The sequence below is a fragment of the Dermacentor variabilis genome, chromosome 10 (assembly GCF_050947875.1).
Source record: "Dermacentor variabilis isolate Ectoservices chromosome 10, ASM5094787v1, whole genome shotgun sequence".
In the NCBI taxonomy this organism is placed as follows: domain Eukaryota; kingdom Metazoa; phylum Arthropoda; class Arachnida; order Ixodida; family Ixodidae; genus Dermacentor; species Dermacentor variabilis.
In genome coordinates this window covers 25,684,451-25,696,977 of record NC_134577.1, presented here as the reverse complement: position 1 = coordinate 25,696,977, position 12,527 = coordinate 25,684,451, and the positions used below count along the sequence as shown (strand labels likewise).

The window sequence follows — 12,527 nt, the reverse complement described above, 5'->3', positions numbered from 1 at the left end:
TCGCGTGTGGCAGCAGCACCAATCACAGGAACGGATCGAGTCATAACGTCACGACGTCGCGATCGTGACGTCATGACGCACACGCCCATCCAGGCACCAAGATCAAAATTGTTTCGCAGGAACAAGTGTCATAGCAAATTATTCTAGCGCGCAGTGGCGACTACAATTTTTTGTTCCTAAGCTTTAGAAGGTATTAAGTTTCATTTACCGTAGAAAAATGGCAAGTCGAAAAATATCATACGTCAGCTGCTACTTTAAAGGACTGCTCTAAAGAACAGAAGATTTGGCCATTTGTACTTGGTAACAGGTATTGTGTATGTAGCAGCGCAAGCAGTGGTGCCCTGTTTACACTATAAGACAAACTTTCTTTGCGCGTTATTTATTTAGGCGGGCGAACGGTCTCGCAAGCATTGCAAAAAATAATTGATAACCAATAACAAAATCGCAACCCCAAATGCGCATTCCTAGCCCGTCGATACGCTTATGCGGCACTAGTGCACGGTACAAAGTATGCATGCGCAGATCAATGCGTGAGCCCCGGGCTGCCTTTAGGAATAGAAAACTCCGCTCGTATTAATGAGGCTTCGCACATGCATGCAGACACACCTGCAGCTGCAGCCGCTAATCGGGAAAGCGCTATCCCGAGTGAACGGCGCTTTCGCGAACCGCAAAAAAAAAACCGGGCCGACTAGTTTATAGAGGACTTTGCGGCGGCTTCGGGTGAGCGGGACCAACCCGACCACACAAGGACGCCGTTTCGTGGTGCATGTTAAACGGCTATATACTAGACAAGTATACTACATAACGGGCAACCACCGGCGAGCAAACGTCAGTTATCGGTCATCGCTCAGCCCACCGCGATTGGACAGTAGCGCGTCCCGCCGCGTTGACGTATGCAGTTCCAGCCCCGTATACAATTCGAAAACCATAAATTGCGTCCGCTTATATCAGTCAAAGGCCAACGAAAGAATGTCCCGACGCACTCGCCGCTTTCGTGACACAAGACCCTCCGATCAGACATTGACGAGCGACGGTCGGAGCGTATGTAAGGTGTTCCAGCTAACGTTAGCCAAGCTGTTCAAAGAAAGAAAATAAGAATATGTCTGAAACACTGAAGTACTAAAAGCGCCAAACAGACGACACAAGAAGAGACACGCACGAGCGCTCGTCTGTGTCTCTTCTTGTGTCGTCTGTTTGGCGCTTTAGTGCTTCAGTAACATGCACCGACTAGCCCAACAAAAAGTTCTGCTGGAATATCTGAAACACACCGCGCAAGATACGCTTTTATGACCTATACGATGTTCGGTGGTCAGACCCCTGACGACCGAACACCGTACGGTAGACCGAACAAGTCGAACACGCCGGTGTAGACGGAACACGCACGGTGTAGCTGCATTGCCACTGATGTTTTCACGAGTACCGCTTATAGATATTCCTTGACACGTCGAACCAGCTGAACTAGAGTTCCCATCTCATACGTCTCTCTGCAGTAGCACTGGCACAGAATACGCTCTAAGGGCCGTATAAGCTTGTAAACATGAATATTTTAGCATTTTTATTATGTATATAGCCGGCGCTCTTTACCCAGGTGACGGAAAGTAATACTAAATAGCGGTAATTTGCCCTAAACAATGCTAATATGACGCCTAAACTTGTCTGCGGATCCTGTTAGCTGTGTGTAAAATATAAGTACTACGTATAAACACTTCAATAAATTGAATTGAACTAGAGTAAAGTTACGTGAGACCTAAAGTTCCCATCAGCTGGAGTACTACTGAAGCTTACAAGAGCAAACCTGGTTTCGCCTAAACAGCTACACCAGCCGTCACGTTACAGCATGTATAACATAACGTTTAGCACTGAAGTGCATATTGCCTTTCCAATTTTTAATACTGTTATCGGTACATTTTGAAATGACAAAAAATGATCAAAATATCCTCGCCTGCCCGGCTCTTGCCGTTCAAGTATATTCGAGTGTTATTGTATTTGTCGTCGGCGTCATAATATGTATATCATCATCATCATCATCATCATCATCATCTGTTTACGTCCACTGCAGGGCAAAGGCATCTCCCATACTTCTCCAACTACCCCGGTCATGTACTAATTGTGGCCATGTTGTCCCTGCAAACTTCCTAATGTCATCCGCCCACCTAACTTTCCACCGCCCCCTAATACGCTTTCCCTTCCCTTGGAATCCAGTCCGTAACCCTTAATGACCGTCGGTTATCTTCCCTCCTCATTACATGTCCTGAACATGCCCCCCTCCCCCCCCCCATTTCTTTTTCATAATTTCAACTAAGATGTCATTAACTCGCGTTTCTTCCCTCACCCAATATGCTCTTTTCTTATCCCTTAACGTTACACCCACCATTCTTCTTTCCATAGCTCGTTGCGTCGTGCTCAATTTAAGCAGAACCCTTTTCGTAAGCCTCCAGATTTCTGCCCCATACGTGAGTACTGGAAAGACACAGCTGTTATACACTTTCCTCTTGAGGGATAGTGGCAACCTGCTGTTCATGATTTGAGAATGCCTGCCAAACGCACCCCAGCCCATTCTTATTCTTCTGATTATATCAGTCTCATGATACGGATACGTGGTCACTATCTGCCCTAAGTAGATGTATTCCCTTACCACTTCCTGTGCCTCAGTACCTATTGTAAACTGCTGTTCTCTTCCGAGACTGTTAAGCATTACTTTAGTTTTCTGCAGATTAATTTTCAGACCCACCATTCTGCTTTGCCTCTCCAGGTCAGTGAGCATGCATTGCAATTGGTCCCCTGAGTTACTAAGCAAGGCAATATTATCACCGAATCGCAAGTTACTAAGGTATTCTCCATTAACTCTTATCCCCAATTCTTCCCACTCCAGGTCTCTAAATACCTCCTGTAAACACGCTGTGAATAGCATTGGAGAGATCGTATCTCCCTGTCTGACGCCTTTCTTTATTGGGATTTTGTTTCTTTATGGAGGACTACGGTGGCTGTGGAGCCGCTATAGATATCTTTCAGTATTTTTACATACGGTGATATTAAGGCTGGCCCATCAGAGTATCAACTCTCGTGGGAATTTCACGTTATAAGTTGCAGTGAAGAACGCACTATTAACTACAAAGGTTTAGAACGGTCAAAATAAACATGGAAACATGCTGGAAGTGAATAGGCAAGCAACGAATAGTTCAAGATTAAACACACAGGATTGAAACGCACAATATTAGCGTTATTTACGGTTAAAAAGCGCAGCTTACATACAATAATGTGAAGATGTGCAAATTTATAAATGTTGCCGTTCCTTGAGTGTATTATACTCGCGATACCGTCATGTTAGAAACAGTGGTAAACTGAGCGTACTGTTGACCGGTTCGTCCCTGCAGTTCAAAGAACTGCATTTATCACACACCGGTAATAACTGTCTACTTAAATCACTTGCAAAGGCATCGGAATAAAATGCGGCACCAATCAACAAAGGTTCTTGTGCGTGTAGGCAGATGACGATAGCGATGCCCGAAAAAGGAGACGAAATCTGTTGGCTGTAGCACCGACACAAGTCTTGTTCTTTTATCCGCAGCATGTTAACAGACTGGTTGAAACAATACCTTTGCTATAATTTGCACAAACGTATTTTTCAACCTGCTGCTGCGGTATCTTTAGAATGAACATTGCTCATAACTCAGGTTACATAATAAAGGGGCTGTTTCACTTTAAAGTGGATTGTTTTTTAAGCTGACTTGACAGCTGTCACTTTTCTTGCCGTATGCTGCTGACACTAACCAAAATGCGGTGGGTGAGGGAGTGAGGGGAGGGGGCATGGCAAGCCAGGCAGTTTTTAGCTTTTCGCTTCCACCTCCTCTTGAAATGTTTCTCAAGGAAGGTTATACATTAATCGACTTAAGAAAAATGAACGCTACGACAAAACTTACCTTCAACGCCGACGCAGAATCAGCGACAAGCCGAGCACTCCAGTACACACAATATCGTCTGCACTGCAGAAGTTCCGATATTCGTCGACACGTTCAACGGCGAAACAGACGACGCAGAAGAGGCAGGACGTTATCCTCTAGCGGCGAGTGGATGTATCGGAAAGGCTTCACGCAGCGCAAGGGGCCACGTTCTACGGTCTCCTCTTGGCCAGAAAGCCACCGGCACGGAGAGGCTTTACGCTTACGGGCGAGGCAAGCGGACGTAGCTCAACTCAACGGCAGCGGCCGCGGCGACGGCAACGCGCGGTAGTTTGGGAGATGAGAAGAGAGAGGCAGATGGAGGGAGGGGAGAACGATACACACGGCGTCATACTAAGCCTAATTATGTGCAGCACAGTGAAATGCAGCGAGTCGGGCACATGCGGTCAACAAGTGCGTATATACAGTCGGTAATTTTTTTTAAAGGTGCACGTTGTAGATGATAACCGATACCGCCTGCCGCCGTGACTGCGCAAGTTCGTGGTTGACCGCGCACATGTAGTTGGGATAAAACAGTAAAAAAGGCGTAGATCCGCCACTTTATGCTCAAATAGTATGATTTGATTACTGCGCTATTTACCACGAATAACGGCAACAGCCAAGCGAGTTTAGACTTCCTTCTTTTATTCTTTGTGAGGTGTGAAAACGTAGCATCAATGTTACTGAAATTTTTAAGGGACAATATACACTCAACTTTGAACAGTAGAATACGTTACGTCACACCTGCCGTAACATGACACTTGGGAGTTAGAGCGAAATGGTTGGCCTGCGTAGAGTTGCACTCGCGTAGACGCAAACTTTACGGTCTCGCATTACTTTAGGCTTCATATTATCTTTAGGCCAACATACCTTTAATTAATTGAGCCATGCTACCGTTATTTAGAGCAAAAAAATACCGAATGCACACAAAATTGTGAAAATGCGCGGCTTTTGTGGAAATGTATTCGAAGTGCAGATGACAGCAAAGCGCTGATCGTGGATCTCACTGTGGATCTCACTGTGCTTACTATCGTGTCCTCGGATTCATCCCCCGCATGCTAAAGTTTGTCGTCTGCTCACCCTTCTCGACAGCAGAGGACTATGTGCTTGCAGATGCGGTGCATGCCTCGGAGACCAGTTCTGCAGGCAAGCAGACGCTCGCCTTTTTTTCCAGCGTCTGCAATCGACTGCGGCTTCCATAATGCTGCACGATACAAAGCCAGCACCTGGAAAGAATGAGGGGGGCGAAAGAGAGGGAGTCAGTATGTGTGTGTGTGTGTGCGAAGAACAGCAACAGACGAAATTAAAGAAAAGAAAGCAGACAACTTAGAGAGGAGAACGAGAGAACGTCGAGAAGAAAAATAAATAAGTCAAGAAAAATAGGTAGCGATGAAGGAGCGGGCGCCCCACAGAAAGAGAAGCCCTTCTTCACGTAACGCGGAGAGCGGTGGCTCGCGCAGACTGGATGCGAAGCCGGCAGCTAGCCTAGCCCAGCCGAGCCGAGAGAGAGAGCGACCCCCAACAACAAGTTCCCGTCTTGGACGAACCAACCTGTTCCGCGATGCGACCGTTGCTTCGGTCGTGCTGTAAGCAGGCTCTGCGCCCATTAAAGGGCCGCACAAGAGAACCTCGGCCGAGAGTACTAGCGGGGACTCCACGGAGTACAGTATATACAACATTCTTATCAACAAAACAAAAAGTGTTGTCATTACTAACCCAGTCATCACACTATTTATTTCCTTGGTATTACTGCAACTGGTAACGGTAGAGTTAGTTACATTACGGCCTAAGCAAGGTACTCGCTTTTACTAATGAGTTTCAGCTACCAATTCCAAACGGAGTTAGCATCACCGGATACAAAGTTTCCAGCCTATAACTCGTATATCGGACTAGCCCTGGCGTATTCATGGGGGGGGGGGGGGGGGGGCAATAGGTGGTTACAATTTCTCAACTGGGTATTGGGACAGCCGGTTATGTTGTGGTCTACCTGCCCATCTGTGCGCACTTTAATTATTAAACAACCACAACGCGTCCGTGTTTGCTGCATGCGTGCGTCGTGCACATTCCGTCACGTGATCAATCACAACCTCCGCTGCTGGCGCCGAACACGAGGCGTGCACTGTAACATTACACGCTTAAAAGTGAAAAAGGGTGTAAATGTGCCTATAACTCAAACCTTTAGGGTGTGATTTATATAACTGACACCCTAAGCGTGCGAGTTAGACACGGTTACATCCTTTTTTAGCTTTTAAGGGTGTAAATTATTTTACAGTGTATTATGTGCGACATACAGCCGTCCCTGCCGATTTTTCGGGAAGCTATATGCAGCTCGACACTTCAGCGAGAACTGTACAGAGGCGCTTACGTAATGACTCTCGATACGCGTGCTTGAGCATCCTCTTCACGGTACAGCGGTGCGTAGCACGTCACCACCTTTAAGGATTACGCCTAACTAGAATACCTGTTCTGTTTACTACACTGAGATTAAACAATAAAAGAGTATGCAGCGGTCTCTTAAATTCAGCGGTTTTACGTTCCAAAACCACGACCTGATGTGAGGCACACCGTAGTGGGGGACTCCGGATTATTTCGACCACCTGAGGTTCTTAAACGTGCACCTAATGCACAACACACAGGCGTCTTTATTATTTTTTTTTTTTAGTTTGGCCCCTATCGAAATATTACCCACGAAATATCCAGTGATATCTTGTGAAGTCTCCTGTGAATAGCCTGTGGAATAAAGTACCTGCGAAATATCCGTGAACTCTATGGTTGTCACATTCGAGACGTCGAGGAATGTGATACAGGTTATTGTTCTGCCGCTCATTTACCTAATTTAACTGCACTTAATTGTTCCGCATTTGGCTGCGAACCGCTAAATTCCTGAAATAATAATTGTCGTTCATTTATTTATCTTCTTTTTTAGTTTACCAATGCACCCACAGTGGCTTCAAAAGGCATTACGAGGCGGGGAGGGGGATACGGATAAAGAAAAATTCACAAACACAACCCAGATTACATAGGGCACTACAACATGTTTGTGTTTATGTTGGCGCAGTGCCAACTAAATACCACCCGGAAGAGGCTTCCCAACCACAACATTTGAAATTACCTTCAAAACGTCGCTTGGTAGTCGATTGCAGTCTCAAGTAGTATTGCTGGGGCGAGGACTTACTAAAAGGGTCAGTTTCACTTGTTTCTTTCACATTAGGGCCAAAGTGAACAACCAAGGAAACGTAGTCGGGTCGATGTATATATTTCGTGCGGTCAACACCTTTTCTTCGTTAAATAGTTTCGTTAAACTAAAATGTCTGGTATGATTTCCAAATACAAACCACACATCTTTATTCTGAACGCCTTCCTTTTTTTTTTTTCTATGTACGTTTGGGTCCGTGAATTCTACACTACGGTGGCGCGCTCGAGCATTCTTTGCGATCATCGAAAAGTGGCTTGCATTTCTTTTCACGAATCCTAGAACATGAGGCAAGTAATGTGATCGATGTGACGCTTCCGAGATAAATCGGGGGTGAAATACAATCCCAAGTACCTAAATCGCAAAACAGTCAACAGCTGCGTTCCATTACTATCATAATTATACGAAAGCACATTTCTTTTTTCTTTAGAGAAAACGCGTGAGCACTTTATATACATATATATATATATATATATATATATATATATATATATATATATATATATATATATATATATATATATATATATATATATATATATATATATGCTAACGCCAGTATGTCATCTTGCGCAACACTAATCTTGTCCATGCCATATTGTGAAGCTGCGCAATCACCTACATTATTGATTACCCGGTAACTCATCTACGAGCATGGGAGAAGAATTAATATCATCGCAAAACATAAATAAAAGAAAGCACTGATTGATCCTTGTGACACTCCATATGGCACGTCAGCCTCACCCACTGCCTCGACTTGACGTTGAAGACTCAAGTAATTTTAATCTGGAGCACTATATAGGAAGCTCTCAGCAAGGTCACTTTAAAAGTTTCCTTTCACCATAAAAATTTTCCGCTCACAAATCCGCCGAAATAATGCTAGTCACTGAGCATGTGCTGGTGGGCGAGTTGGTTATGCATGGTTGCAACGAAGGCGCCAAAATAAAAGAAGCAACGGAAGAAGGAAGGAGACACGAGACAACCACGTAGGCGCCTACGTGGTTGTCTCGTGTCTCCTTCCTTCGTCCATTGTTTCTTTTATTTTGGCGCCTTCGTTGTAATAATGCTAGTCTCAAATTAGACCAAATAATGTCTATAATATCAGAATATCATGAGGATATATGCAGTACTTAATTAATGGAGCTTAAAGTAAAGCTCAATTACCAGACCGAATCTTGGTTTTGTGAGAAATGTGAAGTCATAAGCTAACTTATGAGTTTGAAAAAAAATAAAGAAACGCCAATCTACAAGATTGCCTATGCAGCAATGGTTCGCTTATGGCGAGTCACGTGACCATACCATAATTTGGTGGTCCCGGGACCTCTGGTTACGAAGGCCACAACACCCGCCACCACGGTGTCACCAAGTCCATGGCTTCCGAGATTACCTCCACGCGAAAAGCGCGCGGGTGCGATCTCGGAGGCCACGTCAAGTCTGCAGCTCGTCCTCCTTCAGGCGCTAGAGGCGCAGCAACCCCGCCGCTGGCGCGGACGTGGGTGGCGCGGAGGAGAAGGCTTATTGGTGCAATGATTAGATATATAGGAGAGGAGGAGGACAGTAGAGGGTTACATAGGGTTACATGTACACGGGCGCCACTCTCCGCTGCTGTTCCTGCTGAATGCAAATACTTCTCGACCAACGAAGGTGACCGTTATTCCGATGTCATGCGCCAGAACTGCCAGAGACAGGAAGCAACGCGCTAATCTAACGGCAGAAGCAAGAACGTGTGGCTCGCGAAAGCGCAAATAAGGCGCCACTGTAAAAATGCTTATCACCATGACAATTACCCTTAAGGATGTTTCGTTTTTTTTTTATCCACCAGTGATGGAACAGCCATTTCACTTTTCGGCGCAGGTCCTGGCGCAGGCAAAAAGCCGATTTGGTGCAGCAGAAAGCACTTTTGGCGCAGGGCCCAACGCACGTGTGCTTACCATATACCGTGCAAATATAAACTGATATAGTCGACATGTTACGGAGACGGATTCGCGCGAGGCTTACACTGCATGCGCGGTCAGGAAAGGGCGCCACCTTCCTCCACACTGAAACGCACGCATGGCGCTACTGTGGTCAGGTTCGTCGGTACGGCGCAGAGAAGGCGACAGAGACAGACCGTCAACAAACGCGTGTTTATCAACTCAGGATGCAACGCACTGCGACAGTAACTGCTTGTGGGGAAAGGCTCACCGCAAGACCGATCGAGTACACGCGCCTGCACTACGACATCATGCAATATACACACGTCATGCCATGCACATTGGCGAATTTTCGAATAGGGGCGGCAAAGATTTTGCGGCCGCAAAAAGAAATAGCATCATTGCCACTGCACATGCGCGACACGCAAATACGGTTTTGCGTCGGCGACGCTATTTCGCCGAAATTGTGCAGCGACACAGACTCGTTGCAGAGGTTTTGAGTCATCTAACATGGCGGCACCCACCGAAGTGGCGGCTCTCGCCATGTGCCATATTCGCTAATACCATTTATAACTATACGCACCACGTGTGATTCTGATCGCAGCGGCTCTTTTGCAAAGCCTCGCTATCACCTGTAAACTTCGAAAAAGCTTAAGTCCTAGAATGCGGCAAGCTCCCCGGTGCCACGCGTTTTCGAAGAACACTGAAATAAAGCGCCAGCAAGACTGTACAGCGGCACTGCATTCATTGTACGTCCGTCAGAGAAAAATGTGCGAATGACGAACCTGACGACTCCGAATACCCATAGTGAGAAACTCGATGGATGGACGGACAGACGGACGGACGGATGGATGGATGGATGGACGGATGGATGGATGGATGGATGGACGGATGGATGGATGGATGGACGGATGGATGGATGGATGGATGGATGGATGGATGGATGGATGGATGGATGGACGGACGGACGGACGGTCATGAGCGTCCCCTTGGGAACGGGGCGGTGGGTTGCGCCACCAAGGTCTTGTTATTTATACTGCCTAATGTCCCGCTATTATATTGTTATTATACTGCCTAGTACCTGGATCTCCTTATGCGCGCCACCTGGCGCGGCGGCGCAGGTAGTACATGAAAATCCGAGGCCAGAGCCGGATGGTGAAGCTCGAAGATGCCGCGACCCCGCCGGGTTGGTAGGCACCGCCAGTCACTCGGCGCAGGAGACTAGATAGATACAAAGCGCCCAAAGTACGCAAATTCTTCGCGTTAAAAAACAAAAAGAACGAAAATAGGGAAGACACGCCAACCAGAGTCCGTACTTCGAGAGAGCCGTCGCTGCAGGTGTGCGAAGTGAGGAGCACATATGTGTCGCCGGCACACGAATCTAAACGTCTGACCAACAATAACAACGACGACAACAACAAATCTTCCTTACGTCACGGCCTCTTTCTGGGTATACTTCTCGTTTACACATTTGCTACCACAAAGGCTGTTCACATATGTTATCATATGCAGCAAAGTAGTACCTGCATGTCTCAGTCCCAGGTGGGGGCGCTCTGGTTCCGCCAGTGCTTAGCCAGTTGAGTAGAGAAGTAAGCCAGCAAATACATATCACGGCTGCCTCTGCGTAAAGAGGACGCAGCTTACAAATACATAAGATTAGCTAGATTTATTTGCGACTCCCATGGACGTTTCCAGCTGTTAAGTACGCGCTACAAATCGATAGCTTTCACGTGAGCTATAACGCAGCTTCTCATCATGCTGTATATATATATATATATATATATATATATATATATATATATATATATATATATATATATATATATATATATATATATATGTTTCACTGTGTCTAAAGGTACGTCTGGCGTACGCTAATTCCAGAAGCTAAAGGTGGATCGGACAGACTTTGTCGCGCCTGCAGCGCTGAGACAGTCGTGCCGTATTATAGCTTTCTCGCGACTTACGGCGCCCTACCTTCAATATAACATCACTGATTTCTCGGGGGAGCAGTACGGGCCGTAGTAGAGACCGGGCCACCTATCCTGGAGCAGTAGCTTCGCTCGTGCCAGGCTTTTTGTATGCTGCTCTCCGTGACTTTTCAATAGCATTTTTTAATAGTCCCCTTTGACTAAGTAAACATCCTTCTGCAAAAACACATGCAAAACTCGGTAGGCGGGAGCCGCGGAGCAAGCGAAACGGAAGCAAAGCACGCACGTACGTCCGACGTACCAGTAGACAATTTGTTTACGCGGCCTATCGAAGAATGCCAGCGCCCCAAGATGGTGGCCACGAGGACGTCAGTGCAAACTATCTATGGCAACGCAGCCTTGGCCAACGCGCACACAAAATGAGTATCCCGGATAAACGCCTGCTAACATGCATTCTAATGGCTTGTTGCAAACTACGCTATGCAAAACTACTTCTGGAAGCAATCGCAAGTCTGCTCGATTTCACGTACGGGTACGTCGTTCACAGCAGCACGACCTTCGATTCCCCAGCGCTAAAGTGCGCTGCTCCATCTCGACCACAGAATGCGGTATGGTGCAGCAGAGGCAAGTGACGTCATGCAAACGACGTTCGCAATGCTGATCTCGGCCGACACGACGGGCGCTTCCAGTGGACGCAAAAGAAACGCTCCCCAAGTTTAATGGAGTCCGAACGGCCTCCGGTGCAGTAATCAAAATGAGCTGTTTGCACAGTCTTACGTCGTATTTGCTTGATTATCCGCACTGTCAGACAGGCTAAACATGGTTGTTCATGGAGCAGCGTCGTGGGAGTGTTTTAAAAATTGGAGGACGCTTAAGCTTCGCCTTCAAGAGTGGAACGCGACAGCGTTCCCGTCGACCTGTCAAGGGGTGTAAGACAATGGGCTACGGCGCAGCGACTACGCGCCCCGCATCGGACGCGGTGAGCGTCGAGCAACGCAGCGTTCCGCGCGACAACGAAATGTGCGCCTGAGCAAGCGACGCACGCCTGAGCCTTAGAAACAGCTCGTTTCTAAGGCAACACCGCGTTCACTAGAGGCGCTTTTGTACCGCTTTGAAGCATCGAACTCGTGGCTCAGTTTAAAAAAATAAAAAACTCGTGGCTCAGTGGTAACGTCTCCGTCTCACACTCCGGAGACCCTGGTTCGATTCCCACCCAGCCCATCTTGGAAGTTGCTTTTTATTTATGAAGTGCCTGCCGTGATTTATCGCTCACGGCCAACGCCGCGGACGCCGACGACACCGGCTTTTCTGCGACACGAGCTCCTTAACGCTTTCGCGTTAAAATTTCTCTGAGAGCGCGAGAAGCCCGCGCTGAAACCAAGACGCGGCCGGACGCGTCAGGCCAATGAGAAATTTGATCAAGCATACGCTGCAAGACCTGCACCATAAAGCTTGCCTGCGAGTGAAACACGCTGCATCCACAGGCCAGTGGCTGCGCCTGTACGGCCAGAAATTTTTCGGCACCGATGCCGTGAACTGCGCGGGAATCGAA

The 12,527-nt window shown here is 47.0% G+C and overlaps 1 protein-coding gene across 2 annotated transcripts in view; it reads right to left on the bottom strand.

The window, feature by feature from the left end:
- LOC142560192 (uncharacterized) overlaps nucleotides 1-5,130 on the bottom strand; it is a 174,794-nt gene extending 169,664 nt beyond the window's left edge. The window contains exon 1 of one of the 2 annotated variants that reach the window (XM_075672105.1): nucleotides 5,019-5,130. The gene's annotated coding sequence lies outside the window, so the exon portion shown is untranslated. Of the gene's footprint in view, nucleotides 1-3,920; nucleotides 4,164-5,018 lie in introns of those variants that run through there. The other variant, XM_075672104.1, reaches the window with a different exon arrangement.
- Nucleotides 5,131-12,527: the final 7,397 nt, after the last annotated feature.